Source organism: Ascaphus truei, chromosome 17, assembly GCF_040206685.1.
Source record: "Ascaphus truei isolate aAscTru1 chromosome 17, aAscTru1.hap1, whole genome shotgun sequence".
NCBI lineage: Eukaryota > Metazoa > Chordata > Amphibia > Anura > Ascaphidae > Ascaphus > Ascaphus truei.
In genome coordinates this window covers 25,856,803-25,879,708 of record NC_134499.1, presented here as the reverse complement: position 1 = coordinate 25,879,708, position 22,906 = coordinate 25,856,803, and the positions used below count along the sequence as shown (strand labels likewise).

The following is a 22,906-nucleotide window of genomic DNA, read 5'->3' as shown; positions in this document are numbered from 1 at the left end:
GTCAGTAGTATTCTACATTTAAGGGGATTATTCATTAAACTGCAATAGTGCTAATCGAGAAACTACCATTGACTGCATATAAATGATTTGCTGAATTCAGGCAGGCTTTTATTATTATAATAATAACTTTATTTCATATGGTGCTTCTCTCCCAATGGGACTCAAAGCTCTTCACAATTACAGTATACAGTAGCGCGAGATACGCAGCATGTAGGATTGTTACACACACAGTCCCTGCCCAGATGAGCTTACAATCTATGTTTTTGGTGCCTGAGGCACAGGGAGATAAAGTGACTTGCCCAAGGTCACAAGGAGCTGACACCGGGATTTAAACCAGGTTCCCCTGCTTCAGACTCTGTGTCGTTGTTTTCAGAGTCAGTTTATTTATTTATAACATGTTTTACCAGGATATAATGCATTGAGAGTTACCACTCGTTTTCAAGTATGTCATGGCCACAGAGTTATGATAATACATGGTCACATTAAACGAACAGAGGTTATATATTCAATTTACGGACATTTCATGGACAGGAAGAGATAATATATAATTATCGGTGTACGTAACAGTGACAGCCAAGGTTAAAAATGTGTTGACAGGGGTAGGATAGATATGCGATGTGCTGTCTTAGAAGACCTTACCCAACCCAGTAATTGAGCAGCAAACGGCTGACACCCTTTGGTTGTCCGCCTTTGGGTGAGGCAGATGTAGGCTGAAGGGGTTCTGAATGAATTCAGCTGGGCCTTTACTCTCTGAGCCACTCCTATAGCCCTTTTGGTCCTTCTTAAATGTTTTTGTTTTTCCAGTAGGAGGGATGGCAGCCTCCTACAAATACTAATTTTCTACTTTTTACAAGTTGAGATCAAACTTTTCCTAATATCACAGAAAACACTCGTACGTACAGCTTAGAAAAGCTCTCCTCCTTAGCACAAAACCGTGATAATAAAACGTCACTTCAAATATTCTCAGACTTTGCTATGGAAAAAGCATGAAACAGTCTGAAATCTGAGCAGTTTTTATGGTTCGTTTTTTCGGCTGGTAGATCAAAGCCTGTGTGCTCTACTTTATAGTTCCAAAAACATTATTTTTTTATTTCTTATATAACATCAAAAGCTTGTGTTTTACTATGTGGGTACATCAGAACATTTTAAAGTTACTGAGTATTCAGAACCTCAAAAAATGTAGACTTCTGTTCACCTAATGTTAGTTGATATCTTGTAATTTCAGAAAGATGTTTAGAAAAGGCCCTTGTAGTTTGGTTATTTAAACTGAATGTATTCCAGTTAGGACAGCACAGAGTTACAAGGTTAGTCACTGAAGCCAGGCTGTGGTTTTGTAGTAGCAGACTTATTCTATAGCTTCAAATCAGGCTGTTTTCCAGACAAAATTCTCATTCTCATTGACTTCAATGGGGAATTTGGTCCGAGAACTTCCCAATCGGGCGCTACAGTGCCAGAAGGTTGTGCTACTTCCTTGACCACAGACCCTCCAGCACTTGGTCACGTGACTGCTCTTCCAGGAGATAATGTGATCAGTTCTGGGTTCAGTGTGGTGTGCGATCATTGCTCAAATCTCGTACAGGCCCTAAAAACTGGCAAAACACGGTGCACACGATGAGGGCCCTGGGGGTGGCAGTTTTCTTGACATACACTATACGTCATTAGGGCACTGAAGGGGAACCATACTGCTACATCTCATTAGCATAGGCTTAATGTCACGTTATTGTAGCATAAGGCTGAGATTATACTTACTGCGCGTGACGGAGCACGTGCACGTGGCGCACGCCTGCCGCTGGCGCGATGTGTGGCCTGTGTTCTCAAGAGATGTTCAGGCGATGGGGAGGCATGGCAGAGGCATAGCGTGACATCACGCGAGCGGTTCGCTCTCTTTGGCTGAACCGCTTCACGTAACGCGACCGTTGCTTGGAAAGACCAAATATTTTGTCTTTCCAAAACGTGGTCGCGCTTCCCCATGGTAACGGTCACACGCACTATGTGCGTCTCTATTGAGATTAGGTATTTGTTCCGGTGGTGCGCACCACCGCGCACGCTGTAGCCGGCACTATAATTGTGGCCTAACATTGAGTAATCTTCCAATCATGGGATATTAAGTCTTAGCGTTACTCCGATCCAGACCCTAGAATAGGGCTCTAACTCAAGTTGAGAAAGAGAGGAGAGGGAGGTAACGGCAGGAAATAACACTATGATAGTTACATTTTGTCTAATTGTGGTGTTGCACCCATCCAGACCCTGTTAAAACCCTATTTCAGTGTCTGGATGTGAGTAATACAAAGTGTAACTATCCCTGCTCAACTCCTACCGAGTTTATATCAGAGTCTCTAGATTTTGTCTTCTACATTGTATTGCCTTGTCAGGGGGCTGAGTCCATGCAGCTGGGTGTTAAGGTCGAAAACATGGGCACCAGGAACTTTTATAGTTACAAACAGGACAGGCTTTATTTACAGAGTTTGAAGAAGAAACAACTTCCCCAGGGGCATTACTGCATTCCTGGAGAGGCACACTCTTACAACAGTTGGAGTAGTTGTGGATTAGTCATACAAGATAGATTTGTCATCATATTACATACCCTTCTTATACCTTCTGGGTCCCTGCTTGGGCTTCCCCTTTATATCTTTGGTACAGAGAGGCCTTGGTTAAATATCTGGCTCTGATCAGCCTTTTAGTAGCTTTTCAATGCTGGGATGGCAGTGATCCCTTTGTATTGGGTTCCATATTATATTCCCCTGGGATGCTCACAGCGGGAGGGTGTCCAAGACGACCAGTTGCTATGTTCCTTTGAGTCCCAGGGCTACCAGTTTGGGTAACCCCTAGGGGACACAGGCCTCCCAGCGGAAGCTTGTACTGCTATGACTCATACATTTCTAGGGAGCCTATCTTCAGGGGCACTTCCCTATCTATCAAACAACAAAGGGGCTACTACCCTAGACTACCTTATTACAGAACCTTGTACTTACATATTTACAGGTGAGACCCCCTCCTCTGGCTCTTCTCCTGGGGTCCTAGGGTGGAGTTCTTCTCCCCTCCTATTTATGACCTCTCTCCCACTCTGTGTCTCTAGGTAGAAAAGGGCAGAGCTTAGCCTCTGCTGAGTCATCCTGAACCATGTGACCAACCCAGCATGGTATAGAAACTGAGTAATCGGGCCCCTGCCTGGTGACTTCACAACATACTTGTCAGATGGGGCATTACTCAGAGTTAACTCTTTAAATCCTCCTTAACCATTTAGTTGAATATAACAACTCCCAGAAGGGGGGGGGGGGATCTACACAAGTTTAGGTAACGGACGGCAGCTGAAGTTCCCCCCGTCACTCTAAAGAAACTTTTGTGGATATGCGATGTTATGACATTTGCATATCATTTGCATCTCATTATCACTAACGATTGTTCTAGTTAACGCTGGGTTCTATGCGGGACAAAACATGACACTTAATAACATAATGTTATCTTTTGAAGATGCACGTTGGTGTTAATGTGACGGTAAGTTAGGTTAATGGCAGGGTAAGTGACTTCACGGAGTTTGGTGGATCTGGGCATTAAACCTGTTGCAGATATCACACATAAAAACGGGACTGTCCCAACACTGTTGTTAGCCATAAAGCAGGGGTAGCCAACTCCAGTCCTCAAGGGCCACCAGCAGGTCAGGTTTTCAGGATATCCCTGCTTCAGCACAGGTGGCTCAATCAGTCATGATGATTGAGCCACCCGTGCTGAAGCAGGGATATCCCGAAAACCTGTCCTGTTTGTGGCCCTTGAGGACTGGAGTTGCCCACTCCTGGTATAAAGCACCAAACCTCTCCCCTGAAAAGGACCTCTCGTGCGTTTGTACTGCAACTCCAATGTAAAAACAGCCCTGGGTGGATGCAGTCGCTAGCTGTGGCTTCTGCCAATTTCGACAAGCGCTTGCCAACATTCTGCTTTGGGAAAACAAACACAACATGTATACCGCTTAGAACTCGATGCACGGATTAAATGAACAGTTGTAATAATAAGCAGGGATACTGAGCACGGAATTCAGATGAGAACGGATAGCCAGAGATAACATTGGCCTGGCTCTAACTATCCCACACTGGGCTACAGTGTGAGGTACTCAGACACTTGTGATAAGTGGCAATGTAAGTGGCGTCACCTTTGGGTGTATACATTGAGGCACTTCCCGTTACTTATTGGGTGGGGCTCAGCGATAACTCGGCATAGTACTAGAGCATTACTGGCAAGCAGGAGATGACCAACCCTGGTTGGCTACCAATTGGAAGCCACCTGAATGCTTACCATTTTTTTCTTTGATAAGGACACCTTGCATGAAGGTTTTGACACTATATTGACATTAAGTGACTGTCTTTTGCTGACAGTGTATCATTACTTTGTACCCAGTTTGCCGCTCTCGCTTCAGTGAGCAGTTTGGGGACTCGGTATTAATAGAAGATAACTGAGCTAGGAGAGGTAGAAGATGAAACTCACTTCCTGTTGCGTTGCACACAATACTCTGAAGTGAGGAGCGCCCACCTAGAGAAACTAACTGCTGTTATCCAGAACTTTAATAATATAGAGGAGAACCAACAAATAGCGATCCTCCTGGGAGAAGATGAAACCCCAGCAGAACTGGCTGCACACTTTATCAGCACCTGCCACAAGCTGAGAGACGTCCACTAACCCCCACATCCCTGTGCGAAACTGTTACCCATATACCCTGCAATCATTATACCCTACCCCCTAGTATTCGTGTAATTATTGTCCCCCACCCCTTACTATTCACGCTTTGGCAATGAAATGTTCTTTCGTCATGCCAATAAAGCTGATTTGATTTGATTTTGATTTGATGCTCATAGTATGCTGGAATACGTCTCTCTCTATCTGCATCAAAATCTCAGACACATGCCTGCTGATTCTTCTGCATGTTTTTTGTAAGAAGAACTCGCTACCATTCTATAGTGCAGAATGTTAAATTTTAAGGGTAAGAATGATTTCTTCCCTTCCATCTCCAAACCTGAAATTCTGCTTTTAAAGCAGAAATCCAAGCAGCGGATTTGTTTTTTTTGTTGAGATTTTTTTTAAATAGGATTGAAGCAGAGGGTCTCCGGAGCTGAACCCCATTAATTACAGCTCTGTGGGACCCCTTGCTTCACGACATACTTCTGTAGAGGGGTACTGGAAGCCGCTCTACTCGGCTAGCAGGGATCACGTAATGGGCGCTTTTCATAGCTCCCGCACCCTGCGAGCCAATAGGAAGCCGTGACGTCACCCAGTGCATCTTCCTATTGTCTCGCGGGACGCCGGGAGTTTTATAATTGCAGGAGATACCGGAACCCCCTACAGAGATGAGTATCTCCAGGAGCAGGGGGTCCCCGGAGCTGAAATGAATGGGTTTCAGCTCCGGAGACCCCCTGCTTCAAAGCTATGGTAAAAAAAAACTGCAAAAATACATCGCCTGCTTGGATTGGTCCTTTAAGAAGTTGAAGCTTCAGACTGTGAAATATGGCAGGACTCCTCCACTGGCCACTGTCACACCAGTTCTACAGTCTCAAGCCGCCTTCTTGCAGCAACTGAACAGCGATCAGTAAATAAGCTCCATTGTCGGATTATTTGGATAAGGACGCTGCAGTTCGGAGAAGTTCAGCCTTGTGTGTGTTCAGCGCGGATTGAGGAATGAATGTACAAATGGTTTTCATTGATACCTTTAAGAAGAAGAAAAAAATCACGGGGGGATTAAGGAGAAAGAGAGCAGTTAGCGGAATCAGAAAACTGATTGGGTACAAGCCGCAAGCGGAGTGTTTCTTATCCCTGAAAGCACCATTTATTTCTTCTTCTTACAGCATCCTCCGAGGATCCATCATTTATTTTCTACAGCAGCAGTCCGTCATTAAAACGTGCCAATTGTGTTGCAAACTGCATTTAGTTTGAAGTACTGGCAAACTTGTAGCTTTAGTCACATGAGGCCAACTGGGCACCACTTACAGCTTGGAGTATTATTCAAAGGAGAAAAACATTCAAAATTCAATGTTTTTTTTTTTTTTTTTAAATAATAATAATAAATCAGTTCTGTAGTATTAAATAAGATTTACTACATGTATCCTTTGGCTATAGCAACCAGGACATACTTGGAAACGAGAGATAACTCTCAATATATTGCTTTATTTAAAAAAAAAAAAAAAAAAATAATAGCAGGCTCTGACAGGTCTCTTTCTGAGTCCTGCCCTCTCCCCAGCAGTGGAACAGCATTTGCAACAAATGATTACTAACAGGAAAGTGTTGCAGTGTTCCCAGCAGGAGACTGAAAGCCGTAACAATAGACAATGTTGTCCTTAGTAATACAAGGATATATTGTAGCTGTTTGCATTTCCCCGATAGGATTGATTCAGCAGAAGCCATTTCTTTTAGCCCCAAGAGCAGGATATTCACCTATCGATCACAGGAGACCAGTTCGATCGGCAGCTTAGGTAATTGGTTTTAGGTAATAAAGGGATATGTGATTATCTTAACCCCTTTGCTATGAGAGGGTTAAACATCCTACTTTATCAGTATCCAAATGTCTCCTTCATTTTTCAAATCTAAATCCTATATTGGGAATAATTCAGCAATTAATTGGCCTACGCAGCATTAGCCTGAGACATGGAGCTCGCTCGGAGTGAGTTTGGAACAGTCCCGTTATCTCCCTGTGTCACAGGTGACCACATTGCATTGTAGAGGATTAGAATTGCCAGGCAAAACCAGGTCAGCAGGACAAATTGATCTAGTCCAGTTTGTTTTTCCCCAAGACATTAAGTAAGACTACAAATCACATCATGCATTGAGAAAGACGAAGGACACAGCTGAACTGTGTTAACCTGTCCAACACATGGACCCAGTTGGCAACGCGTTTCTGAGCTAGACTTTATTATATACAGGGGAGAACACTCCCATTGTCTTTGGCTTGAACCATTAGGCCAGGTCCCCAGTGGCCGCTGTGACGCGTGCTACAGCGGCACGCCACACACCACAGCACTGCCCTCTATGGGGCAGGCCCCAGTCGCCGTGTGTGTGTGGGCGCGCAAAGCGCGATTACGCGTCCGCTGGCAGGGAAGGCAAGAATTTTGTCTTTCCTTGCCGCGACGAGATCACGTGATGTGCGGGCAGCCAATGGCAGGGCAGATCGTGTGAACCAATAGGAGTGCAGGTATTGTAGACCATCATGGCCGCGCCCTCCCCCATCATAGCTGCACCCCCCTCGCCTCCTCTCGCTCCCCCTAGATCGCACATCACGGCATTCACACGTGAACGTGCCGCCAGTCCACCAGGCGCGCCTGCTGCAGTGAAAACTGGGGCCGTAGCCTAAGGCTCTATGGCCTCTATCGACTATGCAGTCAAGCGGTCTTCCCAATGCTGGGTAAGTGTTAAGCTCCATTTGAAGGAATGGAGCTGAACTCTGTTCCTGTGTTGATGAGCCTGAGAATGATGGACCAGTTGGCATTGAATCAATTTAGATTAACCCATTCTTTACTGCCTTAGGCTGCATGCATAGAAGGACAAGCAGCGCTGAGCCGTGCGGACGCTCTGCGCTGAGCCCCGGCATCCTCAATGAGGATGTCTTGAGAGGGGGCTCACGCAGCGTCCGCAGGCGTGCTGAGGAGTTGGATTTTTCAGCCGACAGCCAAAGCTGTTTTTCAGCGCGCTGTCGGCTGAAAACATTCAATTAGCGCGAAGCAGCGTCAACGTCATGGCGCCGTGACATCGGCGCCGTGACGTTGACGTCGGTGCAGCGACGTCACTGCCCTGCCTCCCCCCGCCTCCTGATCTCGCCCGCTGGCTCGCCTGCATGTGCATGAAATCGCACAGGCTTCAGCAGGCGAGCCTCAGCGCGGTTCAGCACTGCTCCCCCCTCTATGGACGCAGCCTTAGAAGCTAATACGGAGCAGTTAGTGTATTGCAGTTTTTGCCGTCTACATTTCCCTACAGGCCCCGGTACCAGAGGAGTTAACAATATATGCAGCAATGGTATAAAAAGAAAACAGTTGATGTCATGCATTAGCACCACAGGTCAGCAATCAAATATTACTATTTACAGCAAGGAACAGGATATTTGAGGTCCCATGAGTTTCCATTAGGCCTGGGTGGTGAGAAGCGCGGGCTAGTCCTGATTTACAGTCTTGGAGGGGATGCTATTGTGGGGCCCTCATTGCTGGCTAATGAGACTACCTCGAAGTTTGTGTAAACCTCATGAAAAGAGACATTGTGTGCGAGAGGCGGGCTCCCTGGAAATCCAGCATTACACCAGGATAAACATGGAAAAGTTATTTCTAGCCTAGTGATGGATGACGTAATTCTCAATATGTCACATTCAGTGTAATTATAGATCGCAACGGTTCCTGTGAAGTCTCCGGAGGCCTCTTTTGCTTGAGCCGACTTGTCAGGTTTTTAGTTTGGATTCTTAGATCTACATCCACAAGTGGGAATTACATATTCACTGAACCCCATTGTTTAGAAAAATAGCATTCGTCATTACTCATTGTGATTACGTTACATGTTGAATTAATCACGTGGAAGCTTGAGAAATGCATATTTAAATTCATACATTTTCTCACATTTTTTGGTCCCACACCATAATTTGGTGGGTTTTGCGTTTCTTCCGGTCTGAGTGCAGATAAACGGCGCAATAGAGAAAGTTTCCCACCAATGAATTACACCGGGTTACTCATTAACGTGCTATAGTGCTAATCACGTGCCACCACTAGGCCATCCGCCAGCTGTCCCGGAAGCCACGACTTGGATCCCGGGGTTGTTGGGTGTTGGGGGCGGAGGGGAGGGGGCAGAAGGGCTTTCACAATTGTTGAATGGGGCAGTGAGGGGGTTGGTGGGGAAATGCTTCAGTGTGTTACCCTGAGGAAGGGGCTGGGCATGGCCACCAGCGGTCGGGCCCTACTTCCGGCATCGCCAGGCCCTCCTCCACCGCCCTGCCCGGCTTTCCCACCGGCCGTGACTACCCCACAGAACTCCCATTTAAGTTTCCGTGCGGTAGTGCCCCGATCAGCACTATCGCACTTTAATGAATCCCCCCCCCGTAAAGTCTACATTAAAATCAGGGCAAATGTCTTTACTTAAAGATTATAGGTCGAGATGAAACTTTATAACAAAATGCCTCCTTCCCTTTCATTTTTACCATGTCATTCCTAAATGGACTGATTTGTTTTTTTTTAAGCCCAGGTATGATAACAAAAACCCCTAGATTGTGCATGATTACAGACCGAAGAGATCGCAGACGCCACAGAATACACTCCGGCTAGTTGCCACACCCCAATAATGGAACAATAATCCTGTTTAGCTCTATGCTAGTTATGCCAGGGATTTTTTTGAGGAAGGTTGGAACGGATATGGGATATTTCTCAGTGTTTTATAGATAATATAGCAGTTTTCTGGTTTGAGCTTGAGACCTGCACTTTAGTGTTTCAGTTATAAATATATCCATATATTTAAACTATATGTTCAGCGGAGGATGATCTAATAGTAATTTTCAGGCCAGTATAATTGATGGCACAATGTTTACAATGAGTTTAAAAGAACACAATGTGTGTCCCCTGAGCGTTGTTTGTAGCTGTTATTGAAGCCCCTCAGCAGTACACAGTGGAATGGGACATTATTTTAGAAGCAGACCTCCCAAGAGGAGGCTTGGAATTGAAACCCTGTGCCCGGTATACAAGGCACCTATAGCAAAAGTGTTACGTTGCACTGACCTAAATCCTGCTTATAGCATTCGTATTATTTCTGTGTGTGTTTTTGTGCATGTACATATATATTGTTGTGTGTGTGTGTGTGTGTGTGTGTGTGTGTGTGTGTGTGTGTGTGTGTGTGTGTGTGTGTGTGTGTGTGTGTGTCTATGTCGAGATTCTCAGTTTTAGGTTTGAAAAAAACACCAGCTGATCATCCCACTCTTAAAAAACGCAAATTAAGCATAGTTTCTTATTCACCTCCTCTAGCAATCACCTACAGATAGGATACAAAGGAAGTATGGAAACATATGCCCAGATAAGCACAGAATTAAAATGTGTGTCAATATTTTTCTGTTGTTAACACTGATAAAAACAGATTTTTTTTTTTTAACGAAATAAAAACACTGGAAAAACAAAACAATAAATACCGAAAAACTGAATTCCGAGAGCTAGAGAACTATATAAATACAGGCTGTTCAAAGCCTTCTGTTTCAAATCAACGGTTTTCAGCTGGGAGACCAAGTTCAGTTCTTTAGAATAACTGGGGCCAGGTTCATTGCGACCTATACTGTAGTTACCCCAGCCAGTTTCTTTAGTGACAATTAGAGTTATCTTAACTCTTTCAGTGTCCCGTGACATTGGGGCAACGACACACTGGCTCCCTTGAGGCATTACGGGGTTGCCCCGTGGGGTTTTGATCCTCTTCTATTCCAGATGTCAGGGGGGCGATCGGAATCACGTGACTATAACACGAGCAAGAACATGATTCCTCGTTCGGACTGGGGCTGCAGACCCTGTCACACAAATGGTAAATCGGTCCATAAAAAAAACCTTTGCAATCCTAGCCTGTATGTTGCTCTTGACGGAGGCCCAAAGATTGCATATAAACACTAGTTTTCAACAGGGCCTCCACGGACATAAATAAAGGGTTCCCTGCAATTTTCTGGTCATTTGAAATTTGCACCAGAGCCAGAAGAATTTAAAATGCATCTGATCTAAGACGCGCTATTAGAGAGGGTTGGGGTTCCTTACAATGCATCTGATCTAAGACACGCTATTAGAGAGGGTTGGGGTTCCTTACAATGCATCTGATCTCAGACACGCTATTAGAGAGGGTTGGGGTTCCTTACAATGCATCTGATCTCTGACGCACTATTAGAGAGGGTTGGGGTTCCTTACAATGCATCTGATCTCAGACGCGCTATTAGAGAGGGTTGGGGTTCCTTACAATGCATCTGATCTCAGACACACTATTAGAGAGGGTTGGGGTTCCTTACAATGCATCTGATCTCAGACACACTATTAGAGAGGGCTGGGGTTTCGCAGAATTTCACAATATAATTATAGGGTTCCTTAACAACAAAAAAAAAAGGTTAAACACCACTGCACTAGACAGAAGCTAGGGTGCACTGACCTTACAGCAGCAAACTCCCCTAAAATATTTAGGGTCATATTCACTAAACAGCACTAACCCTTAAAGGGCCCATTTAGGGGCTATACGTCTTGACAATGTGGCTGTAAAATGTTGAAATTATGAATTTTAACCTTCTGAATCAAATTTGGTGGCAAGGAACTGCAGTACCAATCCATTGCCGGCCTCTCTGGTAGCAACGGGGTGAAGAAAACCTTTTCATTCTAACTCTCCTAACCATCCAGCATCACCGACCGGCGAGAGCCGAGTGACATTCCGTGTTCCAGGCCCGTGGGTTCATTGCGCCTCACTGCTTCTTTTCACTGCCTCGTTCTGCGGCTTGCTTCTGGGTTATTATTGGCTTCTTTTGGCAAGAGGTTCTTAAGAACACAGTCTTACATCTGACCATGACCGGTTAAACTGCTGTATTTTAAGCTTTAATGGACCTTAAAGAATTGTTAAACACAGTGGTGGGATACACAGTTGGAAACCCTTCTGCATTTGTAATAATTATTTGCCTTATAACTTCTGAATATTGCTTGTATTTGATGAAACACAGACGGGGGGAAGGGGGGGGGGGTGGTCATGTGTAACCCTAACCCAGAGGTGACTAACTCCAGTCCTCAAGGGCCACCAACAGGCCAGGTATTAAGAATATCCCTGCTTCAGCACAGGTGGCCCAGTGAGTGACTGAGCCACCTGTGATGAAGCAGGGATATGCTGGAAACCTGACCTGTTTGTGGCTCTTGAGTACCGGAGTTGGCTACCCCTGCCCTAACCAATCAGCTTTTCGGGCAGGGATACAACTTGGACATGTTTACTAAGTAGTGCTAAGATGTAAGCCCCCTTATGCCCGTTCGCTTACTGTATATGGTCCTTTATTGCAGTACTGTGGTTGAGCTTTGCACACTAATAACCCGCTATGAAAACAATTATTACATTGTGATTGTGTTTTAAGCTACATGTTCTCACTAGGGGCCGTGTTTACTAAGCAGTCTTCTGCCGTAGGTCACCACCTGGCGCGGGAATACCCCTTGCAGCCTATTCAAGTCAATGGGCCGTACGTGGAGATGTGCACATTTTTCCGCACGCTTAAGCGTACTTTGGGAATTTCACCCATTCCAATTAAGTGAAAAGTTTGCTTTACTAAAAAAAAGTTTGCAACAAGTTCACTTCAACGCTAAAAGTCAGAGAGCATTGCGTGTTAGATACTCTCTGTGAGATGTGAGAAAATATGGGCCTAGCGATAAAGAAACGATTATTCCACTTGTTATTGCGCAAAATGTTTCATCGCAAGCACCCAGCTTGTGTGTATACCAGGGGTAGCCAACTCCTGTCCTCAAGGGATACCAACAGGTCAGGTTTTTAGGATATCCCTGCTTCAGCACAGGAGGATCAATCAGTGGCTCAGTCTTTGACTGAGCCACTGATTGATCCGCCTGTGCTGGTGCAGGGATATCCTGTAAACCTGACCTGTTGGTAGCCCTTGAGTTGGCTACCCCTGGTGTATAATGTCAGAGAATGGTGTCTCAAGAGGTGACTGGGCTATTGAAACACGGTTTAGCTAAATTGCCAGCACATGCCTCATCTTAAATGCACATCATGAGCCAGGAAGCCGGCCCCTGGGAGGGGAATGAGAGAGATTCCATGGAATATTTCCAGCCTCAGAGCCTAAAACTCCAGCTCATGTTTCAAGAACAGATAATGCAAATGTCAAAAACGAAAAACATCTGTTGTCTTCAAAAGGTTTGTGCCTTCTGCTCCCAAAATCAGGGCTGGGTATGATTGCAAATAACTGCCCAAAACTATGCTTATAACATGCCTTTGGTGGATTCGATTTTAAGATTTTGATTGGTAAAGCGCCAAACTTATACACAGCACTTTGCAGAATATGAATAAAATAATTATAACTTTATTTATATAGCGCTTTTCTCCCAGTGGGGCACAACGCGCTCCAGAGTTGCAAAAACGGAAAAAGAAGCAAACTTTTAAGGTTATAAAAGAGACCAAACACAAGGACAGATACAATACAGGATGGGACGGTACTGTAGCTATTAAATGCCGGACAGGTTGTGGTTCATTAATTAAATGCCTGGGTGAGCAGGTAGGTCATGAACCTGTTTTTGTAGATTCCCAGAGAGGGGGTCTCTCAATCTGTACGAGGCAGACTGTTCCAAAGAGTGGAAAAAATCAGAGCACCTGGGCTCCTGTGTCAGTGCTCAAGAGTGTGCACACAAAAAATCCATGAGGTATTATGTTTAGCAATTTGAACAAACCAATATTGTGTCAGTCTTAATAGTCTTACATACTTCTATTAAGACTGACACAATATTGGTTGGCAAAGGGCTGTAGAAAGTTTTTTTTTTTACACAGTTTCATGGGTGTTTGTATTTTGTTTTAATTTTTTCGTTTATTGTGTATCGATGTGGGGGTGGATCACTGCCGGTGCACCGCCATTGTTTCCTGGACATAGCCCTTGTGGGTTGATTTCACCATGGGGGACTGTGTTTGCGGACACAAGGTGGGCGGGGCATCCGGTTTGTGATCAACCTATATATGTCAACATTATGAGAGGAACCATACTCTTTGACAAAGCGCACGCATACGCGAAACGCGTCAGAGGTTCCCCTCACAGTGTGTGATACTATCTTTCGGAGGATCCAATAAACGATTTTTTTCCATCCGTTGAAGCGATCCAACCTCCGTCATTTTTCTTCCGGTTTTTGGCATGCAGTGCACTGCCTAATGTTTCCCATGGAGTCTTACTTCCTGTTTCAAAGAGTGGGAGCAGCGTGGCTAAAATCTCGGGCCCTAAAGGAAGTCCCAGAGATTCTGGGAACTGTTAGGGGTCCTTCACCTGCAGATCTAAGTGTAGGGAACTAGAAGCTCTCTCAGATAGCTGGGGCCCTGGCAGTGGCGGATTTCCCATTAGGCCTAGGGCGGCATAATTTCATTGCGCTAAAATGTCCGCCCACATATACCTTTGCTGTGCTCTGTGGCCTATCGGACCTAATGGGAAGTCACTTGGCAGTTGCGGCCGCCTCCTTGCCTGCAGCCCTCTCTTTCTGAACCGCAGTGTCAAATGATGCCGCAGGCGGCACCCGCCGTCTTGTTGCCACGGCAACGCGACGTCGCCGCGACAAATGACGTGACGTTACCATGGCAACGCGATAACCGTGCTTCGTCACGTTGGTGCCGCTGCGGTTCAGGAGGAGGAGGAGGAAAGGGCAGTTAAGGAGGCGGCCGCAACAGCTAAATGACTTCCCGATAGGCCCGAGAGCACGGCAAAAGTATATGGGGGAAATATAGATAGGCCCGAGGCAGGTGCTACAGCTAAGTGCCTAGGGGCTACACTGGTCATGTAGGTCTTTTAATGTCAGCAAGCCAATCTTGAAATAAATTTGCCATTTTACAGGCAGCCAGTGCAGAGAACGGAGAACAGGTTTCACGCGGCAAGAACGGGTCTGGTTAGTTGGCAGCAGTATGTGAATAAAGACCATTAAAATAATAATGGCGGGATAAGTGCCCAAGACAGACAGCAAGCAACAAGAGAAAGTAATCTGTTTCTTGTGGTGCATTCAGTAATATTTATATTAATGCACCTCATGACCAGTAGAGACGTGTGAAAGAGTCCAAAACGTACTCACAAACTTTTTACGCTTTTGCCGCTCCATATTCGATTCTCTTAAGCCTTCTTTATTATCAATGTTGCCTCAGTAACAGGATGAGGAAAGATAATACACACATAATAGGGACTCATATTAGTGTAGTACAGGCATACCCCGGTTTAAGTACACTCACTTTAAGTACACTCGCGAGTAAGTACATCTCGCTCAATATGCAAACGGCAGCTCACGCATGCGCCTGTCAGCACATCCTGAACAGCAATACCGTCTCCTACCTGTACCGAAGCTATGCGCAAGCGGGGAAACTATAGAGCCTGTTACAAATGAGTTATTTACATCAGTTATGCACGTATATGACGATTGCAGTACAATACACGCATCGATAAGTGGGAAAAAGGCAGTGCTTCACTTTAAGTACATTTTCGCTTTACATAGATGCTCCGGTCCCATTGCGTACGTTAATGCGGGGTATGCCTGTATTTCTTAAGAATGTAGCTTCTTGTAAATGTTAGTAACATGGCAAACACACCCTAATTCATTTATGTAACTGTATTTGTAACCATGTATTATTTGTCTTAACTCTGTGCCCAGGACATACTTGAAAACGAGAGATAACTCTCAATGTATTACTTCCTGGTAAAATATTTTATAAATAAATAAATAACACCCTGGCAGCCAGATTTCCTGCCCCTGTTCGTGTTTTCCACCCTTTGTTGGTCATCCTCGTCATTCCCCTATATGTTTTCGGTAGGTCCCGGTTGTAGGTCTGGGGTGGGCGTCCTCCCTAAGTTCCTACAAGCGCTCGAGTACCGAGTTTTCCTGGTGAGTAGCGTTAGAAACAATGCTAAATAAATAAACGGCTCGCATGGTATCATGTAACCTCAATTTAAAACACAGTGTAGCTCACATTGTTCTTAATAATAATATATAATCAACAAAAATAAACAGCTTGGAAAATAGACTAGGTTTTTTCAAGTGCAATCACTGCAAAGCCTGTCAATACGGAACAAGTTAGGTGCCTCTTAAATATATTGGGACTTATTCTGTAACCCAGGGGTGCGCAAACTGGGGGGGGCGTGTGAGATTCTCTGTGGGGGGCGGGGCGCGGAGGTTACAGAGGTCCCGCGCGCTTTCCGAAGGCATTTAAATTAAAAGCCGGTGAAGCAGCGAAGGCCTCTGTAACTTCTCCTGACCTTGGTTCAGACGGCTTCTGGTGACGCGTCGCCATGGCAACGTGACGTCATGACACCAAAGCCAAGGTAAGAAGGGGTGTGGTGTGAGGAGAAGGGGACTGCCAGCAGGGCGGCGCAGAGGAACAAATTGCGCTCCCCTGCTGTAACCTGTGATAGTGCTGGGTTGTCGTTATCGCTGCTTTTAGAGTAATTGCAGTAGCAAATACAAAGTTATCTATTAAAATGTCTATGTTGATTACAGTACATTGGACAGACCATCAGGCCTTTGAAACATAGAATAAGAGAATCTCAACATTACCATATATTTATTACCCACAGTGTCTGCAATCATTTTAAAGTTAAACATCAGGAGCCTAAATGTTTCAAATATATGGCAATTGAGCAGATCAAAGCAGGAGGGAGAGGGAGAATTAATAAGCTACTGTATCACGTAGAGAAATGTATTGGATCGACAAAATGAAAACACTTATCCCCACAGGACTTACTGTTGAGATAGACCTAGGCTCCTGTTTAGTATAATTTGTAATTGTTATTATAAGTTGTAGTACGTTCTTCAGATTCCTCTAGTATCTTTCAAAGAATAGGCAGTGTTAAGTAGAAATAGCCGTATTAGTCCAGTTGCGATAGTGCAAAGTAAATGAATGCCTCCGTATTAGGTGATACAGCTCGACCCCCGTATAACGCTGTTCTTGGGGTCCAAAGAATCACATCGCGCTATAAGCGTATCGCGTTAGAAATAATGTACAATTGTATGCATTGTACAATAAAGTATTTAAGACACCAATAATCGTGTTTGTAAAGTATTCATAAATACGAAAATTGGGAGCCACGCTTGCATCGCGTTATAAGCGGATCCGCGTTGTAACAGATCGCGTTATAACGGGGTTGAGCTGTACCTTTTTTTTATTTGTACTACAATTGATATTATACGACAAGCTGTCGAGAGTTCACCTCTCTTCCTCAGGACAAGCAATTAGGTATCGCCTCCTACTGAAGTCAGAATTTAAGATGATGTAATATTGAGATAGATTCAAGTTCATTTTTAGTTCAGTTTTAGTTTTATCGTTTGGAATCTTCTTGCATCTTTTAGGAAACAAAGTGCATATAATATTTGAAGAAGAATGTCTCTAGGCGCATGAATCTGCACAAGGAGAAAAAGAAAAAGAGAGAATAGTATAATATTGTATATCAGTGATACTTGTAACGGACAAAAGGTGAGAAGTACACTCACATTAGATTCCTTAATAGATCGCCCTTGTATGCAGTTTGTCACTGTCTTTTACTGCTCACATGTGTCTTGTTCACCCGAGGTCCTGCACTCTACCCCCATTTGGAGTACGGTCGCGGCACCTCTCGTGATCCGCTCCTTGAAGTGTTCCGGGGGAAATAAAAACCTATTACTTCTTTCGCACCTGTTTAGACCATTCGCGTCACGGAGCTGTGTACGGCAGCTCAAATGTTCCAAACTTCTAATCAAACAACAAACGCGTTTTGCCTGTTTCATCAGATGAAGCCGATCCACGGGGAAACGCATTTGGTGTTTGATCAGAAGTGTGAAACATTGGAGCTGCCGTACACAGCTCTGTGACATGGATGGTCTGAACAGCTGAGAAGGAAGTAAGAGGTTTTTCTTATCCCCAGCATACTACTACTACGACGACGACTACTACTATGCTGTGAAACGCGTTGGGTCAATTGAAGCAGGGCAGCACTGAGTGGACGGATACCGGAAGTAATGGAACCCCTTGTAAAACTAAATGTAGCCCTTTAAAGCTATAAAGATATGATTAAATGTGAGCATTTTAGTTCATATGCACTTTTTGTAGTTCTTACAACATTCTACATACACTTTAAAGGTTATGTTGTTTTGGAAGCAGAAATACTACATTTCCTCTTTTCTTATTTTTATATGTAACAAATGTGACAATGTATCATTCTACATTCTTACCTAGCTTGGCAATCGTTTGGTGCTCATGTCATAACTCTGTAAAAAGCCTAATTGTGTGCCTAACTAAATGGCTTTTTTCAGTTTCAATCAATCCTTCAGTCAGTGTAATGCAGCAGCAACAATGTATCCTTATATTACTAAGGTAACATTATCTATTGTTACGGTTTGCAGCTGAAATTGCTGGGAACATTGACAACGAATTATCACAAACACACGATAGTGTTGTAAAGATCTTACACTGCTTGGGAGATGAGCACCTGCTATAGGAAACAACCGACCTGAGACTCTTAAAGCCGCCACCAATCTTAAGTTCTTTCAAAATTAAAGTTGTCTTACATTTGAATCTGGTCTGTAACTGTTACATACGCCCTTAACATATCATCTTTAACTGCTCATGCAATGTCTTTAAATATAATGTATAACCTGTGTTTATTTAATGTTACCATGTACTTGTATTGTGATTGTAACTCTGTGCCCAGGACATACTTGAAAACGAGAGATAACTCTCAATGTATTACTTCTTGGTAAAACATTTTACAAATAAATATATAAATATTCAAACTCATCAAAAATAGCATGAAGAGTTGAAAAAATATACTGTATATATATATATATATATATATATATATATATATATTTTATTTTTTTAAACAGTCACTATTATCCAATACTACAGAACTGATTTTTAATTTTTTTAAATCCATATATGATTTCACATGTTTTGCTGCTCTAATGAGGCACTAGGGGTATACAACTCCAACTAGGTTCCTGACTTCACCGGAGGCTATGTGATACAAGGCCTACATCACTCAGGATATGTTGTGAGTTGTTAGTAACATAAGGAGCTGTGTTCTTAAGAAATACTACACTGTATTCGTATCTACATTTTGTGCATTCTTTTTTTCTCCGTTCTCCGTAGAATCATGTTGCTGCTAGACCAGTGTCTTTGGGATAGGGGGCTGGCTGTAAGTTAAAAAATATATTCAAAATAGTGATCTCAACCTTCTGGGGACAAAGTCAGTCTGATTTATGTAAACGTTGACTTTTAAGCGAGCGCTCCCATACCACCCCCGCAGCTTATAAAATATTGCAAACCTAACATACTTGCATTTATTTTTAATGTTTTTTGGGAAAGTTGACAAGAGGAAGATAAATAGATGAATTGTACACGCTCAGCAGAAAAGGAATGTTTCATCGTGAGGCAGGGGAACCGCATCAATCATTCATTTCACAGGTTCCTGGAGGTAGTTTTCTGAAAAGGAAAGATGTATGTTTTCTCAGATGTTCCATTGTTTTTATCTTTTCTTCCCTCTGCCCTTCCAATGGTGTAGGAATGAGTTGTGGCGAACAACTTGGAAATGACCTAAAAAGCCCTTTTATTGAAGAAGAGTCAATAAAAAATGTGTCCATATAGTTTAACACCAATGCCTTTGCTCCTTTAAATAGCTGCCATTTCTGAACTTCAACCAATAAAAGTTTAAGATACACAGTGAAACTCACACATATCTATAGAGTAATGTGTCAATAGACAGTTAACATATGGCCCACTAACCTACTATAGTACTTGCTAAATACAGCAGGTATGGTTATAGCATATGGGGTTGAAGATCATGCAAGAGAGGTATTACATGTTAAGTTTTAAGAGCCCCTTAGTATTCATTTTGGCCATCTGTAAAAAACAGTGCTACCATTCTAGCTCGGCTAGGCTCAGTTATGAATAAGAGCCACTCAAGAAGATCTGTATGGTAGTTAGGTCTAGGGGAGTCTGCTTTTAGGCTGATCTAGGAGATGTCAGGAGCCCCAATAAGCCCATACGGTGGTATTGCTATTCAATTTGGGCCGAGACAATGCTACTTACTTATGGCATCTGAATGATTAGTCCTGCTGGCCTAAGTGGATCTCTTAATTTCCAAGCTTTCCTCAACACTTCTGTTTCCATGGTTTCCATTCTGTCCTGGCCTTCTCTTTCTCCCACTGAGCAGCAGCCCGCCTGACTACTGAAATAGGATCTGCATTCTGCTCTGGACTTTGTTTGACTTGGCAAAGCGCTCCCAAAGATACTTAAAACAGAAAGCTAACAGAGCACCCTTGGGCTTGTCTCCCGAAATGTTTTATCACTTTGTCTCCTCTTAAGCAACCCATAAATACTTTATTCCGTTCGCATGAATTCTGTGTCCATCTGTAGCCTTGAAATATGAATCGCCGATGCACCACTGTGGCAAATAAACATGACACTGAAAAAAAAAAAAGTGCCTGGCTAGTTACTGACCATGTAGACAACGTCATGTGACGGAGGCCATTTTGCCTGCCGAAGTGTTGCCTGTGAGTGCATATTTCAATGACAGTTGAATATTCCCAGACGCCTTTAGCTTCTTACCATTAATTGAAGCAAATGAATAAAGGAATATTTTCCCCCTGACTCTTTAAAATGCGATGTGTGGATATCTTGCTTACCAAGGTGTTGAAACCAGGCTTTACAGTGATGTACTGCCACATTATTTATAGTGTGGCTTGATTTCCACAGCTCATATCAAATGCTAAGGAGACGAACTGTCATACAGTACACAGATTAAGGATATAGGTTAGCCTACACGGTCTGTGCAGACATGAAAGAAACAAGCTACAGCAGTAGCAGTATTTTGGTGACTGATAAAATGTTCTAGAGATCTGTAACCCGTATTTTTAGAACAGATTACTAGCGAATAGAACATTCCTACCCTTGCACATGTGTTTTCTGTCATTAGCGCCATCGCCATCTGAATGGACAGAATTGCGCTGAAGGGCTCTGTGTCAGATAACAGATGAGACAGATTGTGGAAATGGAACTGGTACAGGGCAGGGTAACCACCAAAGCCGTGCTTTGTGGCAAGTACAAATACTAAAGTGTGTGTAATTAAGTGTTTATCCTCCATTCACGGTGACGGCTATCATTCTACATTTCTATTTTAAGGCTGTACAGATCTGGAAAGATCTACTTGTGAATTTTAATTGTTTAAAAAATTTGGTGTGCAAACTCTGCTCTTAGTAAATAATAAAGATAAGTACAGTAGAATGATGAACGCTTTAAAGCTGCAGTTCAGTCTTTTTTTTAAAATGTATTTATTTTACTTCAATAGTTTCATGTGTGCAATCTCTACTTGCCTAAAGAACTGCATAGCTGCCGGTCAATTCGTTCTCCATGTATTGATCGGCGAAATTTGGTGACATCATTAGAGCTGGCATATGTTTTTCTTCTGCTTCTGTCTCTCAGTGGAAGCTCATGAATATTCATGAGCACTCCTGCACTGACATGTGCTAGAGGCAGGGCAGGGCTGACAAAGGGGTGTGCCAGGGCTTGTGACAGGACATGAAGGGGCAGTGCCTTAGCAAATGGCTGTTAAAATAGAATACAAGAAAATTGGTCTTTCAAGGTTGTTTTTTTAAAAACAGAAAATGCTAAAAGTATTTTTTCTTACTACAGAACTGATTTATTTTAAAAAAAAACACATGCAGGATATTGACTGAACTGCAGCTTTAAGAGAACTTTGCTTTCCAGCATTATTTCCAAATGTATTTATTTTTTTAAAGTGGAGCTAGACTTTTCCAGTGCTGAAAGTTATTAACCCTTTGACTGTCCTATGACGTACATTGAATTGAACCGGCAATCTAGGGCCCTATGACATTCAAGGTAGAGATCCTTTGGATCAATGAACTCAAATGGAATGGAAGTGGAGTACCCACTCTGCTTCCCGAGATACTTGCCTACGAAGGTGCCACTGGTACGTCCCCAGTAGGTTCAGCTCCAAAGACCCCCTGCTTCCCGGTGAGGCCAGAGGGAAGTCCCCCTTCCATGTGTAGGATAGATGAGTTTAAACAATAGGACTGGTTCAGTAGCAACATCCTGACCCATATTACCCCATTGCTGAATGGTGAAAGCAATTGGTACTTTCAGTGGCCACCAGAATTGGGTCTGTGAGTTTGGTGGAATGGAGCATGCAGACTGCTGGTTGGTTGGTTTCAAGCACTTGGCACACTGAGTAGAAAAAGAAAGAACAGCTGGCATTGCACTGCGGTGGGAAGCCCGATCTATCCAACCTCTCTCTCCCACATGCCGTCTGTAGCTTTATTCACCTTTTCCATACATGGGCCCATTTATCAGCCCCACAGATGTTCTGAAAACACATCGGAGTGCCAGTAACAGCCTCACTGCATAAGTTCAAAGGATCAGGCGGTGTCCACGGGCTCGGCGTGTGCCCAGTGCGTGCTCGTGTAGTGCAATGAAGTGAAGCATCTCTGCTTCTCATTCACATTCAATGAAAAGCTGTCTCTGTTGCTGCTGCAAAACAGCTGTAATGACTCCAGAGAGTCTGTGCCGCAGATTTGGATGTGAAAGAGCCCAGAAACACGACTGTGTGCCAGTCTGTACTGGAGCTGCCGTGTAGGGTACACTTACTGACTTATGGTGCCTATAATATGGTGTCTTGTACCAGTGTGTGCTGAAGAGCTGATTGTTGTAAGTACTGTATGTATATCTTTGTTTATACAGCACCATCCAGGCACACAGCGCGTCACAGCAGTAATACACGTGACACAATAATATAACACATAATGGGAACAAGTGCTTTAAGACATAAAAGTAACACTAGGAAAAGGAGTCCCTGCCCCGAAGAGCTTACAATCTAAGTTGTAAGAAGTTGTTTAAGAAGACTTGAATAATTGAATGTAGCATTTCATGCCCAAGATTTTCCCTATGCAAAGGAAAGTGCAGGAATATAAATCAGTATCGAGTATGCATGTTGGCAACTATCATCCACAGTAATCACCAGTTTACATGTTCCTTGTATCATATGGAGACGCTATTCTACATCTTCAAGCTTAGTGCAGTACTTTGCTGACCCACTGGCGATGCAGTGATTAATGAACAGGTCTCTGAAGTATGACCAAGACACACATTATAGCTCTTCTGCTCCTCCTAGGAGTGGAGATTTGAGTTTAAGTTGTTTGGGCAGGGATTTATCATGTATAAATAGCATCACTGAAACCTCTGGAGGGTT

At 43.6% G+C, this 22,906-nt stretch overlaps 1 protein-coding gene and 1 long non-coding RNA gene across 3 annotated transcripts in view; one reads left to right on the top strand and one right to left on the bottom strand.

Moving 5' to 3' along the window:
• Positions 1 to 22,906, top strand: part of PDZRN3 (PDZ domain containing ring finger 3) — a 212,174-nt gene that overhangs the window by 56,794 nt on the left and 132,474 nt on the right. The gene's annotated exons all lie outside the window — the stretch shown is intronic.
• LOC142468151 (uncharacterized) lies at positions 14,776 to 20,114 on the bottom strand. Its single transcript, XR_012788590.1, has 3 exons — positions 19,732 to 20,114; positions 18,978 to 19,125; positions 14,776 to 17,066 (listed from the first exon to the last, which is right to left on the bottom strand). It is a non-coding gene; the product is annotated as an uncharacterized LOC142468151 (long non-coding RNA).